This window comes from Chelonia mydas, chromosome 1 (genome assembly GCF_015237465.2).
Source record: "Chelonia mydas isolate rCheMyd1 chromosome 1, rCheMyd1.pri.v2, whole genome shotgun sequence".
In the NCBI taxonomy this organism is placed as follows: Eukaryota; Metazoa; Chordata; order Testudines; family Cheloniidae; genus Chelonia; species Chelonia mydas.
In genome coordinates this window covers 327,835,071-327,855,786 of record NC_057849.1, presented here as the reverse complement: position 1 = coordinate 327,855,786, position 20,716 = coordinate 327,835,071, and the positions used below count along the sequence as shown (strand labels likewise).

General features: G+C 37.9%; 1 protein-coding gene across 4 annotated transcripts in view; it reads left to right on the top strand.

The window, feature by feature from the left end:
• Positions 1-20,716, top strand: part of CACNA2D1 (calcium voltage-gated channel auxiliary subunit alpha2delta 1) — a 659,278-nt gene that overhangs the window by 746 nt on the left and 637,816 nt on the right. The window lies entirely within an intron of this gene.

Here is a 20,716-nt window from a genome sequence, read left to right as displayed (position 1 = left end):
GTAAGTCCCACCTGAGTTTCGGTCTGGACTGATATATATATATATATATATATATTTTAATTGGGTGGTGGGGAAGGAAAGCGTTTCACTGGGAAAGTGTTTGTGTGTTTGGGAGAGGGTGACGACTGTAATTTGCAGGAGAGTTCTTCCTGGGGATTGGGGGAGCCCTGATAATAAAGTGGTAATTGGGGTACACTGCAGGATTTTGGCTGCTTTTGTTTTAAAGATCCAGGCTCTCCAATAGATGGTCACTGAGAAGAGAGAGAGAGGAAGACCAGGGAAAGCCAAGAACTGTACTTTTGAGTCAAGGGATTGGCATGAGAGCAACACTCAAGAGCAGATCCCAGTCTCTAAATATACCCCCAGCAGTTTAGCTGTGCTAAGAGGAAAGTTTCTAGTTGCACACATTCCCCTCTCCCCGCCCCCACCAGCTTCAGAGGTTATTTGTTTGCCTGGAATTTTAACACTTTCTATTTTTAAAAATACTGTAGCAATTTTTCTTTTAAATAAAAGATGCATGAAATCCGTGTCCCTGCCGTTCCCATGCATGTTTCCAAGACAATGTTATTTTACTTTTTGGATGAAGATTTTAAATGTATGTATGTGCTTCTTTCTACTTGGATCTCCTCCAGTTCACAACATGAATATTTTGACAGTTCCAGGGTTTGTTTTGTTCATATGGTTTTGTGTGTGCATGCATGTGCAAAAGCAGACTTTTTTGCAACATAAGTAAAGTAGCCGTGTTTTCATGCAGACTCTCAAAGGGTAGCCTTCACAATAATTACTTAAGGGGATTCACCTTTACACCTGTAAGAGAAATATTCTTAATAATAGCGGTTTTATGTTGCTGTTTTGCATGGATGTAATAGAAAATTGTAAAGCGTTGCACAGATATTAACATGAAAGTGTTTCTCTGAGCAAAGCAAGGATCACCTGAGAAAAGCATGCAAAACAAGAAATGGGGGAAAAATAGCCCAATATGTTATGTTTTTAGTTTCAGCCAGACACAGGACAAGAAACAATGTGGACTAATGACCACATTTTCTTTTTAGAATTACTTACTTTAGTTCCTGGGTTAAAACCTATCATTAGATAACTTTATGTGGATGGCTCACTTTAGTGCATTTTACATAAGAAAAACAAAGCTAAGGGTAGTCTTCTGTGGTGTTTGATGCTGAGCAGAATTTACTGTCCGAGCTCATTCTGTACAGGAGATTTCTGTGATTACAAGTAGTGCTTTTTCACCAATTAGTGCAGCTGGTGTGTTAGGATTGGTTTCAGTTTTCTGTGTTGATTCCATTATGTATTGGAGCAATGCTAAAAGGATGCACATACTGGTACAAGAAAGAAAGGGATTAAGAAAGATAACTGCGTAACCACTTAACATCTTTTAGACTATATAAACGATGCCTTGACTTTTCATTTTCATTTACTTTTATTTTCTTGCACTGAAAGAGTTACTTACAAAGATGTGCTCTGTAAAACAAGAAGAGTTAACTAAAAAATAATGCTAGGATACCCATCTTTTAAATCCTTACTACTCTTAGACTTCAACATCCTAGATCAAAACACTATCTCTTAGTGAATTGATAGATCATGTTATACACAGTTATTCACAATTGATCTTCTTAAATGTATCTAATTTATAAAAGGTAAAGAAATATGGAAACCAACATGATGGAAAGCAGATACTATAAAGCTCATGAAAGCTTATGCTCAAATAAATTGGGTAGTCTCTAAGGTGCCACAAGTACTTCTTTTCTTTTTTATAATTTCCAAGTAGAATTATGGATCTCTTTTTACTGTGAGATACTTTGTTTTTAAATCTTAGTAGTCCACTCAGTTCATATTTGCTTCTTAACTTCACAGTTACTCTTACTATTCATGATGATAAGAGCAAACATCAGCAGAATAAGGTATTAGTTAATCAAAGAACTTTAATGATAAGGAGTGCACAATAAGAAATATCTTTTCTCTTGGTTAACAGCATTTATATGTTCTCCCATATCTACTTACTGTTTTTTGTTTTTTTTTTAAATCAAGCCTTTAAAATATTGTAGAAAGAATCCACAGTGTCTGCCTATCCTTCATAATAATGTATTTCCTCTCTTAAATGAAATCAAAGAGCAAATAAGTCTCATTTCATTTAGGAGACAGTTCAGCAGGCTGGTAGGAGGGCTTGTTTTGCAAAAGTAATGATGTAACAGGTGAAGCCGAAAACAATGCTAGGATATTGCTTTTAACAACTGCTAGTGTAATGATGTTTTGCTCACCAGTGTATAGTGTAAATGGGGAAGAATAAAGTGAAAATGACACAAGTGAAAATGTCCGTGAGTGTAAATCATTTTAGATGTAAATACTAGTAGTACCAAATAGAAAAAAAAAAACCTGAGGGGGTGGAAAGAAAAGAAAGGGATACTAATAGTTTAAAACCAAAGGCTGTTAATGCCTGATATGTCACATTCATCTACAAGTATTTTCCCAATATTTTTGATATGCACCCCTCTCTTTTATCATTTATTTGAAAAGTTGGTGTTAGGCGGCATTTGAATATTGCTTGGTTGGGTGTATTGTAAATAAAAAAAATTAGCATGTCCAAGGCTACATAGTTGTAGATTTCATCAACAATTGTTTCCCACCCCATTACTCTGTGAATTTTGCATCAGTTAATGCCATTCTTATGAGATGTGTCTTTCCTGCAGAACTCAAAGAACTCATATAATCAATACAGTGATATAAAAATGTTATCTTTTTTGGTAAAGAAAAACCAAAAAGCTGTCACTAGTGTCTCTGAGATAGAATCTCAGGCATTTGATCAATTTCACTACTTTGGCTTTGATATGTTTACCCAGCAAAATAGGGGGAGTCAGCTTATTAGAAACATCTATACTGAATGAAATAGAAACCAGAGCTGTTCATTCAAAATCAGAAAATATGGTATAGTCACATAGTGCTGCAAACAGCCAATGTTAGAATATTTTAAACAGATTGAGGAGTTTCTGTATTGGGAAATGTAGGCATATTGATAGATATAACTTGATCTTTTGATATAAGATTTGACAACTGATCAATATATATTGCACATTTAGTTAAATATATCATTTTCACTGTGTCAGAATATTAAGGAATTATGCAGTGCACTAAAATATACAGTGGTCTCTTATGTTTCGATTTCCAGTAATTCAGTCATATGTGCAACATTGCATACATTTTGCACTTGTATGAGAATATTTTTTTTGTATGGCAGACCTATTATACTTTAACTGAACTGCTGGTAAAAGTACACAATGCATTTCTTTCTTTCTTGTCATGTATGTACATTTAATGACTATATGTATCTAAATACAATATTTTAATGTATTTTTTAACTTTATTTATAAGGACAGCATAGCACACCATTGGTGCTACATGAATAAAATAACAGTAATAGAAACAAAATAAGCCATTTTAATTTCAGATTTTTTTTAAACAGTCATACTTTTTATATCAACTAAAAAGCAGTGATTACAGTAGTGTTGATATTTACAATAACACTGATTAACATAAAATGTAAATATGTACTCCATGCATTGAGAGGACTAACTTGGATATTTTGTTAAACAATTTAAAACGTAACAGTTAAGTGTTTGACAAACTTAGGGTTGGATCCTATTAAATTCAATCGGACTGCTTTTGTGTATGTGTTTGCAGGACTGGTCTCATAGTTTGGTTCTGTCAAATCCTTTTTAAAATTTTCTTTCTTTAGTTCTCTCTTTTTATTAAAATGACTCTCTCCTAATGTTTGGGTTTTAAAACAGGAAGTATAAGTTCATGACATAACTGAGACAGACTTTGTCACTTCGAATGAATTACAAGATTTATTAATAAAAATGAGAAGTCCTTGTGGCACCTTAGACACTAACAAAATTATTTGGGCATAAGCTTTCGTGGGTTAAAACCCACTTCATCAGATGCATGGAGTGAAAAATACAGCAAGTAGTATATAGATTACAGCACATGAAAAGGTGGGTGTTGCCATACCAAGTGGGGGGTCAGTGCTAATGAGGCCAATTCAATCAAGGTGGAAGTGGCCCGTTCCCAACAGTTGACGAGAAGGTGTGAGTATCAACAGAGGGAAAATTGCTTTTTGTAGTGACCCATCCACTCCCAGTCTTTATTCAGGCCTAATGCGCTGCAATATATATACTGCCTACTGTATTTTTCACTCTGTGCATCTGATGAAGTGGGTTTTAGCCCACAAAAGCTTATGCCCAAATAAATTAGTTAGTCTCTAAGGTGCCACAAGGACTTCTCGTTGTTTTTGCTGATACAAACTAACACAGCTACCACTCTGAAAGATTTATTAATATTATTCAGAATATGTAAAATGTGTGAGAATAACAAGGAAATCGTGCATATACTTATAGACAAGCAAACATTTAGTAAATAAAGGTCTAATCCTGCAAACACTTACTCATATGAATCACTCTTACTCTCTTTTATGTCATTAGGATTACTCATTGAAGTAAGGATGACACACATGAAAGGACTGGGATCTTTATCTTTTGTTTTTTGCACATGATCTTACGAAGTGTAATCCTACCATTAATAACTCTACAGGCTAGACTTGATACTCTGTATCACTTTCTGTATTAAATGAGTACTGACAAAGGGTAGACAGAAGTCATGCACAGTGTGTATTTTAAATGTGCTGATAAACTTCATTTTAACACTTCCAGTGTAACGATTATTTGATCCTTTTTATTAAAAATTTTTTTTGATAGCAAAATATCCTATTTAGTTTTGAAGCTAGTTGTAATATATCAAGTACTAGCCCTTTTGAAAATAACATTGTTTTCATATATCCAGAAATACTCTGCCATAAAAAATACCCTACTGATGTGAGCCTTCATGTAAATGGAACAGAGAGAGGGAGCCAAAAGATGTAATGTGCTTAGAAACAGGGAAGTGAAGTATCACCTCTTGGTGTGTTCTCAGCATCATGTGTCTGAGTGCAAGCTGTATAAAACCACAGGTGCTTAAAACACAATCTTATGAATGTATGTCTAGTAGAAAATAAATTTAAAGCAGAGTGCAAAACAGCTTGGTGACCAGTGTTGTTTTCTTTTAGTGTGTGTGTATGTATATCGATGTGTGTGATGGTGATAAATGAAAGTTATCTGGATTCACAGAACAATTCCATTTTTTATTATATTTATTATCAGTGAATGGGAGTTTCTTGGTATTTTGGTTTTATTTCTTTCCCTCTTATTAGTGTTTTGATCTCTCCCCTGGCCCCCACCCCGTGGTTATTTCTTCTGAGGTTTTCAAACCTACAGCTGTTACATTTTATTAGGTATGAAAATCTAAACTGAAAACTGGCAGCATAGTCACTGATGAGAGAGAGATTTTCATTGAAATAAATCAGTGTTTTAGGGTTCTTGCCATCTTTAATCTTACAATGATGCTATTTTCAGAACTGCATTGCTCATACCCTACAAAACGATTTTATCCAAGAATTCAGCTGCTAGAAAGAGAGGGAGGGAGCCTGGCAGTATGTTAGTTTTATATGTGTTCACTTAAATAGAAGGCCTTTGGTGTAGATTTTTTTTAAAAACAATATTAATTTAGCTGAACATTTTAATTTGGGGGAGGGAAATGGTAAAATTTTAGTTTAACCTTTTGCAAACGATAAACAGCAAACTGGGTTACACAAATCCACTGATAACTGAGGTTAGACCTTTTAATGCCTTGATCCTCCATCCCTTACTCATGTGAGCAGCTCTTACCAAAGCAAGTAATCTCATTTAAACCAATGAACTATGAAAAGATTTTAGGGTTGTAGTACTGGGTAGTATAACAGAGAGAAGAAAATAGACCAATCCTACTCCTACCGGTTTTAATGGAAGCAGGATTGGGCCCCAAACTCCCTTGTATTTTCACAGATGAACTAGAGTTTCGCATCCCTGTATGCCTATATATGCATTTTGTTTAGCGAGTTTATAAAGATCTTCGTAACTAACGCCAGAATTGTGGACCTGGAATAAAACCCTCTCCTCCGCTTAGGAAGAAGAAACTTCACCAATCTATAATGCTGGGAATCGAATTGTTACTTGGACCCCAACTGTAATTTGCTAAAGTCAAATGCTGTGCTTTATTTTTGTCTCTAGTAAATACTGAATCAGGCTTATTTACAGAAATGATACAAATTTATTTTCTGTATTTAAACAATTAGTGACTCTCTAGCAGCTTGAAAAAATGCAAAGGTTACTAATTAACAAAAAAAACCCCCAAGAACCCTAAAAACATATTCCTCATTATTCGCCCTTGGGCAATCCATATTCTCAGTGCTCTGATTACTGTCAAAGCTCTCCAGTATGAGCATTTAATTCTGTCTACTGTCATTAAATGATGGGTATCATTGAATATTTAAATTCTATATGACCGAGAATGCGGCCCCAATTTTTCCTTTTGTACTTACTAAAGGACCCGATCCTACAATACCTTTCTCATTCATATAGTTCTCTCACATCAGTGATACCACTGTCCCCTTGGACTACTCCTATGATTTGCAGGATTGGGCCCAAAGCTGGATTTTGTAGTCACAAAGGGTATTGCAAATAATAATGAACTGAATACTGCTATTACACGTTATGTGCTTGTTTCTCATCACTCCTGATTGATACTGGGAAATTCTCTTCTAATTTATATGGGTATCTTATTTTGAATAAAGAAAAGAAGTACTTGTGGTACCTTAGAGACTAACCAGTTTATTTATTGGTTAATCTCTAAGGTGCCACAAGTACTCCTTTTCTTTTTGCGAATACAGACTAACACGGCTGTTACTCTGAAACCTGTTATTTTGAATATGCTTTTTGGCTCCAACAGCATAATTATTTCCATATAACACTGTACTGGTCGTAGAAATGGTTTAAATACAAACTGAAAATATATAATATTAATAGCAAATATATAATATAATATTAAAAGTCCTGCCCTCAGTTGAATTTGTAACACCTTGATGACATTAATGTGCTGGTTTGAGTTTAACTGAGGACAAAGTCAGGCCCAATAGGTCTAATGTTCCAGTACATACAGTCAAATCTAGCCTGCTAATTATGCAATATTGCAGTAGATCATGGGTGGGATTTTCAAAAGAGCCTGAGTGACTTAAGAGCCTGTACATACCTTATTGAAAATCAATTGGACTTGTGCTCCTAAATCACATCAGCCCCTTTAAAAATCCCAGTCTGTATCAGAGGAGTATATCTAGGGGACTTACTGCGTAAACCTTACTCAAGCTAAAGCCCATGGCAGCTTTGCCTGCAAAGGGGCTGCTGGTTGTGGCCTTGGGTCTTTCCCAGGTGTGTAGTACTACACATTTTTGAAACTGAGATTAGTTCAGATTGTGCCCCCATCAGCAGAGTGCTCCGCAGCATCTCCATCTTCCCATGCCCTGAGAGCTTGGATTTATGCAGTGAGGGGGCTTGGGCTCAGCAGGCCTGGCACAGGAAGAGAGTGATCCCACAATGGACTGAGGCAGCATGGATGATACACATCACTCCCTCTCACGAAGATCCCCCTCGTAAAAGTGATACAGAATGGAACTTTGTTGGTGGGGTTGATGTTTGTTGAGGGTGGAATTATTGTCCAAAGTGTGACCCCAAAGCAGCTGTCCTATGAAGCAGGGTTATCAGTTACAGGGGGCACAGATCCTATCTGCATAAGTGCCAACGCTCATTCCACAGGGAGGCCAGCCCTGGCCCTGATTGTTGTTTGAAAAAATAAAAGCAACTATGCTGATATAACAAACTTGCAAAAGCCTTGATGTTTCCCCCGCTGTTTTATTTTTCTGGGCTTTTGTTGAAACATCATTAAATATATAGTGTTGTGCCAGAGCACAGAGAACACACATGATTTACAAAGGGAAATATGTCAACTATGGCTTTGTACATGACTGCTTCATTTGTTTACAACCTACTGTCTTTAATGGGAATTAATAGTAAATTAATGAATTCTGTAATGATGGGCTGGATATTTGAAAGATAATATCCTTATGTTCCATACAGTTTCACTCCTGAGCACATTTCCATGGTGACAAAAATCAGTACTAAACGTGTCTGATCTGTACTCCTTAAAAGGTGTGAACATTTGTTACCATACAGTGACCCTACTTACATCAATGGGATATCTTCCATGAGCAGTGACTTCTTACTTGAGTCAAGTTTTGCCAACTCAAACTCCATGTTTTATATTCTTGATTTGGGGTTAGAATCTGACCCTAATCAATGAATCTTTGAGAAGCCCCATTCATGTCAGTGGGGTTATTTGCATGGGCAAGAATTCATCATATGAGTAAGGATTTGCAGATTAGGCCCATAGCTCTCTTTTGTTTTTAAATAACTAAAAATAATGGGTCCAGTCTTGCTCCCATTCAATTCAATAGGAGTTTTTAATTTACTTCAGTGGGAGCAAGATCAGACCCAAAATTCCCCCCCACCCATTTCTCCCTGAAGTACTCTTCACTATGTGCCAGTGGTGGAAGAGAGAGGCAGGAAGCTGGATTTTTGTTCATCGTATGATTTTTGCTATTTATTTACAAAGATTCTAACAAGTTTATGAAAAAGATTGACATTCTATTGCATCAACAAATCAGCAAGCTTTTGCAGTTAATTACAGTAATTCAAAATCAGACTGTCTTTATTTGAGGCAGTGCCTGAAATACTCATAGCATCTGAATGTGGGGTTATAATATTTCTGGTTATAATAAACCTTGCTTCTATGGGATTTTTTTGCCCTCTTTAATTATCTTCTCTGCCTCTCTCCCCTTCCCGGCTTTTTAAGAGTTCAGTAGGAGAAAGAATGCAGATCAGCTGTGATAGATACAGATTTTGCAAATAATGGTTTGGGGCCTTGAACCTGAAATTGGATCAGTGTGTTCAGAGCCCAGTCCTTCCGCCCTTACTCACTTGACTCACATAACTTCAGCTGGGCTACATGTGTGAATACATCAAGCAAAATTTGGCTCATGTTTAGCAAAAGCTCTGATGTGACTAGATGGAGTAAAATAAAGATTGCAGTCATCGTTTTCCTTGGCATGCTACCGAAAGTGAATTTTGTTTTGGATGCCTTAGTGCAGCCATATTTTCTGAGGTAACAATTTTTACTTTAGGATAGCTCCTCCATATGACATCATTGGGGGTTGGGCACTGTGAGTTTATTCTGGAAGTGCAGCTACTCCATGCGTCATGTTCCCCTCTGCACATTGCCAGTTTCCCAGAAGATATCAATGCAGGAAGCGATATGGGTAGAAACAACCTGATACAATATAATGTGTTTTATCATCATCATCATCATCATCATTATTAAAAATTCTATAGAAAGAATAACATTCTGTACTAGGGTCTCTGTCACCCTGTCAAAAATGACATTATCCTGAGTCGCTGATAACTTGGAATTAAATAATCTTATGAATCAGTGTCCTAATAGACCATGTATTAGTTGGTGTCTGCTACAGACCACCAGATCACACTAGGGAACAGAATGATGAGCTCCTCACTCACCTATTCGGCATGTGCAGGGAAAAAAAAGCTGTGTGATCATGGGGGACTTCAATATGAGTGACATACACTGGAAGCATTATGTGCTAGTACTAAAACATCCTTGGAATTTCTAAATATTATAGAATTCAGTTTAAACTCAAGCCCAGACAAGTAATAAATATACTTGATGCTTTAAAAGGGCCTGTTTTACAAAGCTGAAAACAATTACAAGTTAGATCAGCTGAGAGGAAAAATTTAATGAGAAAAATGTGAATGATAATTAGGAATTGTTTAAGAACATTTTACTAGATGCCAAAAAGCCACAATCCCACAACCAAGGAAGAAGGATGTCTTGGTTAAAAAAACAACCTGGTTTATAAGAGAGGTGAAGGCAGCTATAAAATATATAGCAAATGGAAGAATGAGAGTAAGGAATATAAATCAGAAGCTAGGAATTGTAAAAAAAAAATAAAATAAAATAAAAAAAAATCCTTTGGGAAGTAAAGGAACACAAGGAGAAATTTATGGCCAGCAGTATAGGATAATAAGCTCAAGTATGTTAGGAACAAAAAGAATCCTAACAATGATATTGGTCCATTAATAGATGGAAATGGTGGAAGTATTAACGAAAATGCAGAAAAGCCAGAATAGTTCAATAAATATTTTTGTTCTGTATTTGGGGAAAAAACAGATGATGATGTTATATGATAACTCACTTTCCATTATATTAGCATCTCAGGAGGATGTTAAACAGCAGCTACTACAGTTAAACATTTTAAAATCAACAGGTCTGGATAACTTGCATTCAAGAGTTTTAAAAGACCTGGCTGATGAGCTTGCTGGACCATTAATATTTGTTGTTGTTTACAGTAAGTCTTGGAAAACTGGGGAAGTTTCAGAACACCGGAAGAAAGCTAATTTTGTGGCAATATTTAAAAAAAGCATAAATAGGATGACCCACAGGTAGTTTATAGGCCTGTGAGTTTGTGGATCTCTGGTAAGATAGTGGAGCATCTGATACAGGACTTGATTAATAAAGAATTAAAGGAGGGTAATATAATTAATGCCAATCAATATGCGTTTATGGAAAATAGATTCCATCAAACTAATTTGTAATCTCATCAAAAAAAGATATCAAGTATGGTTGATAAAGAGAATGTTGCTGTAATATACTTAAACTTTTGTATGGTGTTTTGACTTGGTACTGGATGATATTTTTGTTAAAAACTAGAATGATGTAAAACATGGCACACTTTACATGGATTAAAAGCTGGTTAACTGATAGGTCTCAAAATGTAATTGTAAATGGGGAATCATCATTGAATGGGTGTATTTCTAATGGGGTCCCTCAGGGATCAGTTCTTGGCCCTGTGCTAGTTAACATACTTTTCAGTGACCTGGAAGGAAACATAAAATCAGCACTGATGAAGTTTGCAGATGACGGAAAAATCGGGGGAGTGGTAAATAATGAAGAGGACAGATCACTGATGCAGCGTGATCTGAATCACTGTGTAAGTTGGGCACAAGCAAACTATGCATTTAATACGGTTAAATGTATACATATAGGAACAAAGAATGTAGATCATACTTACAGGATGGGGGACTCTATCCTGGGAAGCTGTGATTCAGAAGAAGGTTTGGGGGTCATGGTGGATAATCAGCTGAAGATATGATACAAGTGTTATGCTGTGGCCAAAAGGGCAAATGCATCTCTTGGATGCATGAACAGGGGAATCTCAATTAGGAGTAGAGAGACTAATTTTACCTCTGTATTCAGCACTGCTGCAACTGTTGCTGCAATACTGTGTCCATTTCTGATGTCCGCAATTCAAGAAATATGTTCATAAATTGGAGAGGGTTCACAGAAGAGTCACAAGAATGATTAAAGGACTAGAAAACATGCCTTACAGTGATAGACTGGAGGAGCTCAATCTATTTAGCTTAACAAGGAGAAGTTTAGGGATGGCTTAGTCACTGTCTGTAAGTACTGACGTGAGAAACAAATATTTAATAATGGGCTCTTCAGTCTAGCACAGAAAGGTAGAACAAGATCCAATGACCGGATGTAGAAGCTAGACAAATTCAGACTGGAAATGAGGAATAAATATTTAACTGTGAGAGTAATTAACTGTTGGAACAATTTTCCAAGGGTTGTGGTGAGCTCTTTATCTCTGGAATTGTTAAATCAAGATTGGATGTTTTTCTAAACTATATTCTCTAGGAATTATTTTTGGAGAAGTTTTATAGCCTGTGTGTTATAGGAGGTCAGACTAGATGATCACGGGGTCCTTCTGGCCTTGGAATCTATGCCTCTATGAATTATTAAACTCAAGGTATTTAAAAGACTTTCTACAGAACCTTGTTAAATGACTGCAGAACCCTGTTGGTTTCACCTTTATTACATTTTGTAGCACTTCTGTAGCCGGGAGCAGTAATACCATTCTGTATCTATAACCCCTCTTCAAGAGGGATAAAGGTGGAGGTGTGGGGGCCAGAGTTCTAAAGGGAGCTGGGCTGCTGGGGAGAGTATCTGCGATTGGGTGGGATAGAACATTGAAGGACTGCATAAAGAGGGTTGGCTTTCTACAGTGGTAGGAGGTATGCGCAGGTCCACATCCATTTACTGGTGAATTTGCTGGTGTTGCCAACTGTGCCCCCTTCCTCAGGGCTAAATCCATCCCCATGAGTGGATGATGCAGCGTCAATGGTATTTTTTCTGCAGAAGAATAACGAGAAAGGAGACTAAAGGGGTATTGTTTTTCTGGTTTATGACCCCATGGGCAAATGTATTACATTATAGTTAAACTGGTCCAGTCTTTTCATACTGAGCCTCTCTGTGGGCTTGTTCTAGTCACTTAAATTCTATGCCTCGGTTTCCCTCATTTATTAAATGGGGGTAATACTTGCCTACTTCACAGATGTCCAGTTTTACAGATGAGGGGCCTAGTACCTAGCCAGATATGGGGGGGGTGGGGATAGAAAGAGGACTGTATAGATTAATTTGTTACTTAAGGTTTGTAAAGCCCTTTATGAATGAAAAGTGGTTTTATTTTTATACTCTCATTGTGCCTCAGAAAGCTGCATACACATGATCTTTCCTGACAGGATAGTAATTCTGATTTATCTGCTTCCCCCGGCAGATGCTTTTTATAGAACAAATGAAAAGTTGCTGTCACACCTCACCCTCCCCCCCTTTTTTTTGGTGGCTGAAGGCCTGGGGAGTTAGGAGAGTTAATCCCCCAAATCTTTACTCCTGGGATGTACACAGATTGTAAAACATAAGCTCAGTAGCATTTTTAGAAACTAACGCAGGAGTCAGCAAAAATTTACAGACAGCACGGTGAAAAAGACCAGCATATCTGATTCGTGCCAGCAGTTAGTTACATTCATTTTGCTATACCCCCATCATTTCCTCAAATGAGAACACCTGAGGGGATTATTTCTGGAATTAATGAGCTCCTGGAGTTCCCACTGAAGGCAGTCAGAACTGGGGGTGCTCAGCTGATTTGAAAATGGGCCATAAACATCTTAAGTGTTCTCTAAAGAAAACAGAGAGGGAGGCTAATACAGAGGTTAGGATGCTAACCTAGGACCCATCCTACCTTGCAGGGGTGCTGTGTGAATAAATATATTACAGACAGAGGGGAGAATGGGGGCCACGTAAGTACTTAAGATAAATAGAACTACTTAATGAAATTACTTCCAAGGACACGCACACATGTTGTATGGGGGGCAGTGTAGTTGGGGGCGGATTAATTACAGACAATTAATGCCATAACTAATGATAACCACTGAAGTAGCAAGTTTTTTTTCAAATGTGAGTAACAGGCCTCTCCGTGATAATCATTTTTGACATGCGCAGCAGAAGGAAATTTGTATAATCCTTACAATGTTAATTTGTTACTTTCAAAATCACTTTCTTCTGTGGCATCTTGTTGCATTTGGCTTTTGCAGAAATGCTAGATTTGCAAGTGAGTGGGTGATCTGCATGAAGTGTTAAGGAGATTACATAAAACCAAATATGTGGGACCAAATTCTGCTCTGTATCTGAAGGCAGAATCTGGCTAAATTAATCCATGTGTGACTTCAGTGGAAGGAAGAATTTGGCGTAAATGTGCATGCATAAACATCCATAGATATAATTTGGGACCTGAGTCTGATCTCCCTTAGATCAGCATAAGTCAGAAGTAATTCTACTGAAGTGAATAGAAGTTATATTGGTGAATGCAAGAAGAGAATCAGGCCCATACCATATAAAACCAAGGTTCAGGATAATCTGCATAAAATAATTTCTTATTGTGCATAGGCAGGTTTTAATCCTCAGGGAATGAGTCATCACTGTCAAAGCCTGATTGTGCAGATTGTATAAAATAAAATGTATTACATATCATATTAGGCTAGCAAAGGGAAATAGTAACATATCACAAAGGAAACCATGCATGATATCAGATGTGGTCATTTGTCTTCCCCTTAAATTATCAGCTCTGACATCACTTCATTGTCTATGCATTGCTGAGCAAGTGTCCATGGAAAAGAGGACTTTTTAACATGCTATAGCCATGGCAAATCGTTCCTTCAGATTAGCAACAAATGCTATTTTGTATACATATGTGATTGTAAAGAGGAAGTATTTTCCCTGTTTAAAACACTGTATATTGTCTAATACTGTGAAGTCTAAAATGTAAATGGCTTTCACACGTTTTGCTTTTTTTTTAGAAGTAATTAGTTGTAGAGCTCAGCATTTCATTTCAGCTTGGGTAGGAATGATCAAAGTCATTTATTTTAACCCCTCATTATGCAGAGCTGATTACCTAGTCCACCATCTGGTGCAAAATCTTGATTTTTTTCCAGGTATTTATATTTTAAATCTTCACAAAATCTAAAGCATCAGAGTTCTGCAAAGTAAAATCTTGATCTTTGTCACAAAAGATATATTGGAGAATATTTACCTTCTCTCTTCTCCACCAGGAGTTGAAATATACAATGGGGTTTAACGGGGAGACTGGTCTAGGGGTGAGAATGGGGTGTAGGAATACCTGGGTTATATTCTTCTGCTAGTGCTGGGTTTACAATGGCGCCAGTGGCTCCATGGAGTTGAGTCCCTGTTCAGAAGAGGTAAATCCATCCAATTTTTTTTTTTGAAGGATCACAAAACTCTCCTAACCCAGATCATTTATATTGAAAAGCCACTCCCTGGTTGGCATTACTTGTATAGCACCATGCAGAAAAAGGGCATAACATACTGTTCATCGGGAGTTAGTAGGCGCAGGTGCATTCTATAAAATCAAAACAAAAAATATGTGAGTCAGGAAGCTGGATTCTGTTCCTGGCTCTAGCACTGACCTACTGGATTAATAACAGTTAATAACAGACTTAAAAGTGGCAATTCTTCAACAAAAAACCTTCAAAAACAGACTCCAATGTGAAACTGCAGAACTAGAATTAATTTGTATATTGGACACCATCAAATTAGGCCTGAATAAAGACTGGGATTGGATGGGTCATTACAAAAATGGATTTTACCCTACTAACTTCCCCCTACTGTTACTCACACCTTCTTGTCAATTGTTTGAAATGGGCCACCCTCATTACCACTACAAAAGTGAGTTTTTCCTCCCTTGGTATTCTACTGTTAATTGAATTGTCTCATTAGACTGCCCCCCCACTTGGTAAGGCAACTCCCATCTTTTCATGTACTATGTATATATACACCTGCTACTGTAGTTTCCACTCCATGCATCTGATGAAGTGGGTTCTAGCCCATGAAAGCTTATGCCCAAATAAATTTGTTAGTCTCTAAGGTGCCACAAGGACTCCTTGTTGTTTCTACTGGATTGTGTTTCACAGCTGAGTATCATCATCATCATCATCATTATATATTAGTTGTAATGCCTAGAGGCCCCAGTTGAGATCTGGTCCCCATTGTGCTGTGTGTAGTTAGAGAAGAGCTCTGAAAAGCTTACAGTCTACATAACCAAGACAGAGTGCGAGGGGAAACAAGCACAGAGAGGTGCAGGGACTTGCCCAAAGCTGCACAGAAGAAGATTGGCATAACACAATCCTAGACCCCTGATTCCCACTATAGTGCGCTAAGTAATGTAGTTAGTCCTGTAGCCCAAGTGGTAAAAGTCTGCATACAGTGATGATGAACAATGGGGAGAAGGGTTGTCACAGCTGTGTATAAAATAATTTGCTTTTTCCTTTTTTATGAACAAAATAAACAAGGAAATGACATGCAAAAATGCTAAATTATAGAACATTGTTCAGATTGCAAAGTCAAATACTCTAAAGTTAGGAAATGTCAGCTTTCAGGTTGCCTGTGCAATCTTGATTCAGCCCCCTTGTGCATATGCATTCTGATACAGTCTTTAATTAAATGATCACATATGGATATTTCCACAAAAATCCATGCCTCTTTCTGGAAGTAGCTAATTATACTGTTCATCGGGAGTTAGTAGGCGCAGGTGCATTCTGGGTGAAGCCTTGTACCTAAACTTCAAAAACTGCTTTAAGTAGCACCTGCCCTTACGGGACTACCCAGGAATTTGTCAATAGCTTTCCCTATCCGAGATAACTAAGTGTTACAGTCTGTAAGAGTCTCAATCCAAACATATGTCACTTACAGGAATCCAGTCCAGCATATACTTATTTAAAGATCAGGTGAGCCACAAATTGGAGATCAACCGAAAAATAATTAATCCCAAGTCTGGTTAAAACAGCAAAAGAGAAACTGATTAGGGAGAAAGTATGAAGTTGAGTTACCACCAGATACCTCTAAAAAGTCACGGTACGCTGCTTTGATAAACTAATAACTGGGGATTCTATAACTGTTAGGGTGAAACAACTCTACAGTAGCTGAAATAGGCCTGTTTATTTTTCCATGCAGGCTCATAAGTAGATTTTGGTCCATGCCCATCAAATATATATATCCTGTGTGTTTACACAATGTATGTATGCAAGTATAGACTGTATACAGTCTAGGTGTATGTATATATATTTGTGTGTGTGTGTATGTATATATACTTTTGTTTTGTTTTTGTATATGAGACTTCTCGTTCAACAGTAATTTGGTTCATTGCCAAGTTGGCCTGTTAGCACTCTATAATTAACATGGACACATACCCCTGCGTGTGACATTTGTTTCACCTGGGAAAATTGGATAATAAACTAATGAAGGTTTTCTTGGCTGAAAATGCTGTGTATTTTCAGAGGGGAGCAATTACAACTGAGTGTTATGCAGTCTTTGTATCTAAACAGAAAATCATCAGACAAATAGGCTTTATTTACAGAAGCATATTATTCTGGTGTGTGTGTGTGTGCAGGGGAATGAGGGGGATGGATGCATGGACGGATGTACATTTTATATAATCTCTGTGACATAGGCTGGGATGAAGTGATGCCCGTGCATTAGGACACAGGGATATTCAGAAGCCTGGTAGTACATCAGGTATTTTTCTGACCATCTGATTTTGCTTTCAATTGAAAGCTGTTGTCACCTTCCGTTGTGTTAGAATCTGAATTGTAGGGGATGGCTCAGAGAACAGTACTTCCAGGAGAGACATTTAAAAGGCAAATGCTGTGGCGTAGCACTGGAGAGCACCCCAGGGTTTTGGGTATGCTTTGCTCGCGTTCATACACCACCAGGCAAGTTAAACAGCCCATCCGTTGCTGGAAAATGTAGATTTAGAAAACACCTCAAACCTTCCAGCCTAAAGCTAGATATGACTGAATGTGTTCACTTGACGTGAGTCACAGGAAGAGGATTGTGCTTAGTGTCTAGGATGCCTCATTCCAATATGGAGGCCTTATAGAGCAGGGCTTGGAGTCTTGGAGTCAGATTGTTGCTAATTGTTTCTGCTTCATTTTTCTCCACTGTGACAATGGGATAATAATACTTGCCTCTCACAGAGGTCTAGTGATGATAATTTAAAACGTAAAATGCTAAAGCCTGTTACATTTGAGAAGGTAAGAAAAGACTATGTACAAAAACCTATTAGAATGATTTTCAGAGATTAACAAGTATTCCTGTTACAGAGACAAGTGGGTGAGGTAATACCTTTTATAAGACCAACTTCTGTTGGTGAGAGAGACAAGATATTACCTCACTTGCCTTGTCTCTCTAATATCTTGGAACCGATACAGTTACAGCTACACTGTATACCAGTATTCCTGTTTTCAGCCATGGCATTCATTTATGGGCCTCAAATTAAGATCAGAAAGATTTAGGCTAAGTATCAAGGAAAAAAAGTCCTGACAGACTAGGGTTTCCAACTTTGATTGGATGAATTCCTGGAGGTTTCATCACAGGACATTATCTTTAATTCCTGGGGACTCCAGGACAATCCTGGAGGGTTGGCAACTGCAGACAGAATCCTTGGAGTGTGGAATCATCCCTTAAAGTGTTTTGTGGATGTTTCCAATCTATGAGACTTCTAAAATATTACTGCAGAGGTTGTGGAAATATAATGTAAAGCCCAATCCTTCACTAGTTTCTATTGCTCACTTATCTTGTGCAACCTGTTTGTACACTAGCAAAATATATTTTACTTTCCATACCCAGCTGGAAGATTTGGGGTATGCAATGCGGGGTCTGGTAATGCAATCAGATGTATTTTTGAATTGTGTGTTGTTTCAACTACCAGTCATCCAGAGGAACTGGCATTAATGAAAAAAGAAAAGGAGGACTTGTGGCACCTTAGAGACGAACACATTTATTTGAGCGTAAGCTTTCGTGAGCTACAGCTCAGTTCATCGGATGCATTCAGCGGAAAATGCATCCGATGAAGTGAGCTGTAGCTCACGAAAGCTTATGCTCAAATAAATGTGTTCGTCTCTAAGGTGCCACAAGTCCTCCTGTCCTTTTTGCGGATACAGACTGACACGGCTGCGACTCTGAAACCTGGCATTAATGAGTTTATACAAATCCATGGTTCAACATGCTTTCCTCTGTGGATTTTCTAAGGCTTCTCTGAATTAAACATCTGTGGGATATTCTTTTAAGGAGATTTCCCAATTCAGTGTGGCTCTGCATCTAACCTCTTTACTGCCAACATTCACTGGAGGAATGCCACGACAATCGTTGATATTCTCTCTGGTCTCAGTCCACGTTATCTTGTAATGAAATAAAATGTAGCTTATTCAAGTATTCATGCTTTGAGGCAAGATATTGTTAAATACTACAGCTATGCAGTCCTTCTCCCCTGAATATTCTGGTGACAAGCAAGTTCACAGAGTCATAGAAATTGCAGATAGAAGGGGATCAATTGGGTCATTTAGGCCATTCCTCTGCCAGTTGCATTCTTCGATGTCAGTGACATTACAGTTTTAATGTCGTGAGTGTGTATTGTGCCAAATAGGCAGACCTGGGGAATGAGTTCCTCTCTCACACAGAGCGGGGCAGCAGCAGTGGGCGTGTCCTCTCATTGTCCTACATAGCGCCTCTGTTGTTGCAGTTATTTATATTGCCATTGCACCTGGGAGCTTCAGTAATAGATCAGGACCCTCTTGTCTTAAGCACTCAACAAACACAGAACAAAAAGATGGTCCCTGCCATTTTGGATACATGACACATAGAAGGGAGAGAGGAGTTCACCTCATGCCCATTCAAATGTTGGTGTCTTTCCTACGATTGCCGATAAATATAACAAATAATGCCCAATGGTGGTGTTTGGCTTCTTGTGCCATGACATCTATCCACTATGAAGTGACCTAAGACCACCACCTCACTTCATATGAATCACTGATCTTCATGGTAGTCAAATATTTCCTTTTCACATGCACATACAGCCTCCATTGGTTTCAGTGGGGTATGCAAGTGTGCATCAGAGGTTGAATGGTGTGCCTTTGCCTTACTTCCATTTATCTGCTACCTCCTTTATTCGTGTTACAGAACAATAATACACTAATCCTTTGCTAAACTGCAGATGGTGACTATTGTTAATGGATTCTTTAAATGCAGAGATATTAATGAGATGAAAAATTTGCATACTATCACATGAGTAGGGAATCAGAATTTATCCATGTAGATATTAAAATATAATTAAATATGCTCCATTACTGCATTGAGTTTTTGGCTTTTAACTAGGTTACCTTGGGCATATATCATTTGGTCACTTTTTGCCTCAATTACCCTGTCTGTAATATTGGTTACAAAGAGCATGTCATCATTCTACATCAGGCCAGGCTCAATGACTGATTATTTCCTGTCTTATTTTCAGCAAGTATTGAACCGCTTGCTTCCCGTATGAGACTGTGGATGAAATCCTGGCTCCACTCAGGTCTTTGGCAAAACTTGCATGGGGTCAGGATTTTGCCCTAAGTGTTTTCAAATAGCTGCTGTGATGCTGATGCAGATGGAACGACTACATTTTCCTGCACCTACCCTGCCTTCTTTTGCCAAGCAGCGTATATTCTTCTTAGTGTCTGTCTTTATATCTAGTTGCCTCTCAAATCTTTATCAGTTGCAGTTGGTAACAAGTTTGTGTCTAGATAGGTGTATGTTGCTTGAGAGAGCATTAATTCACTTTTGTTTTTTGCCAGCTCTGCCATTGACTAGCAAAAAAAAAAAGGTCTCTTTTTTTTGTCCAGGGTAGAGTGGGCAGCATGGGGACCCTTGTGCTATTGCTGTACCTGTTCTGTGGACAAGGCGAGCACTCCCATTTCTAGGGATGGCAGTTGTCTTTCACGAATATTAAAAAGTCTCTCTCAGATCCGCTCGTGCATCCTGACAGGGAGAACGTATCTTTACCAAATAAACCATAGGTAGGTATACGTTACTCCTAGGATAGAAAAATAAATTTCCTCTTTTGTTTGTTGTAGGCTAGTTATAGAAATGGACTAAGGCCAATTTATCAGTGGCCACTGCTCTCCTCATGACATGCTGTCATGGTTGTAGTCATCGCTACCACCTAAGCTGGGGATCCCCAGATATATGAGAGAGAGGGCAGAATGTTCTTGTGAGGGCCTCTCATCATTGGAATCACTCCCACCTTTTGGTCTGTAATAGCTAGTTTATTGACCTCTAGAGATCACTGAAAGGCAACTGGGTTTCCCTCGCTGAAAGAGAGTAGGAGAGTTCTTGTGGCAGATCTTTTACATGTATGAATGTGTGCTGGGTTATTGTTGGTTGTTGTGGAAATAGGGGATACAGGGGTGGTCAGTTTCAGGGTTCTTTATCTAGGAATTGTCAGGGATTA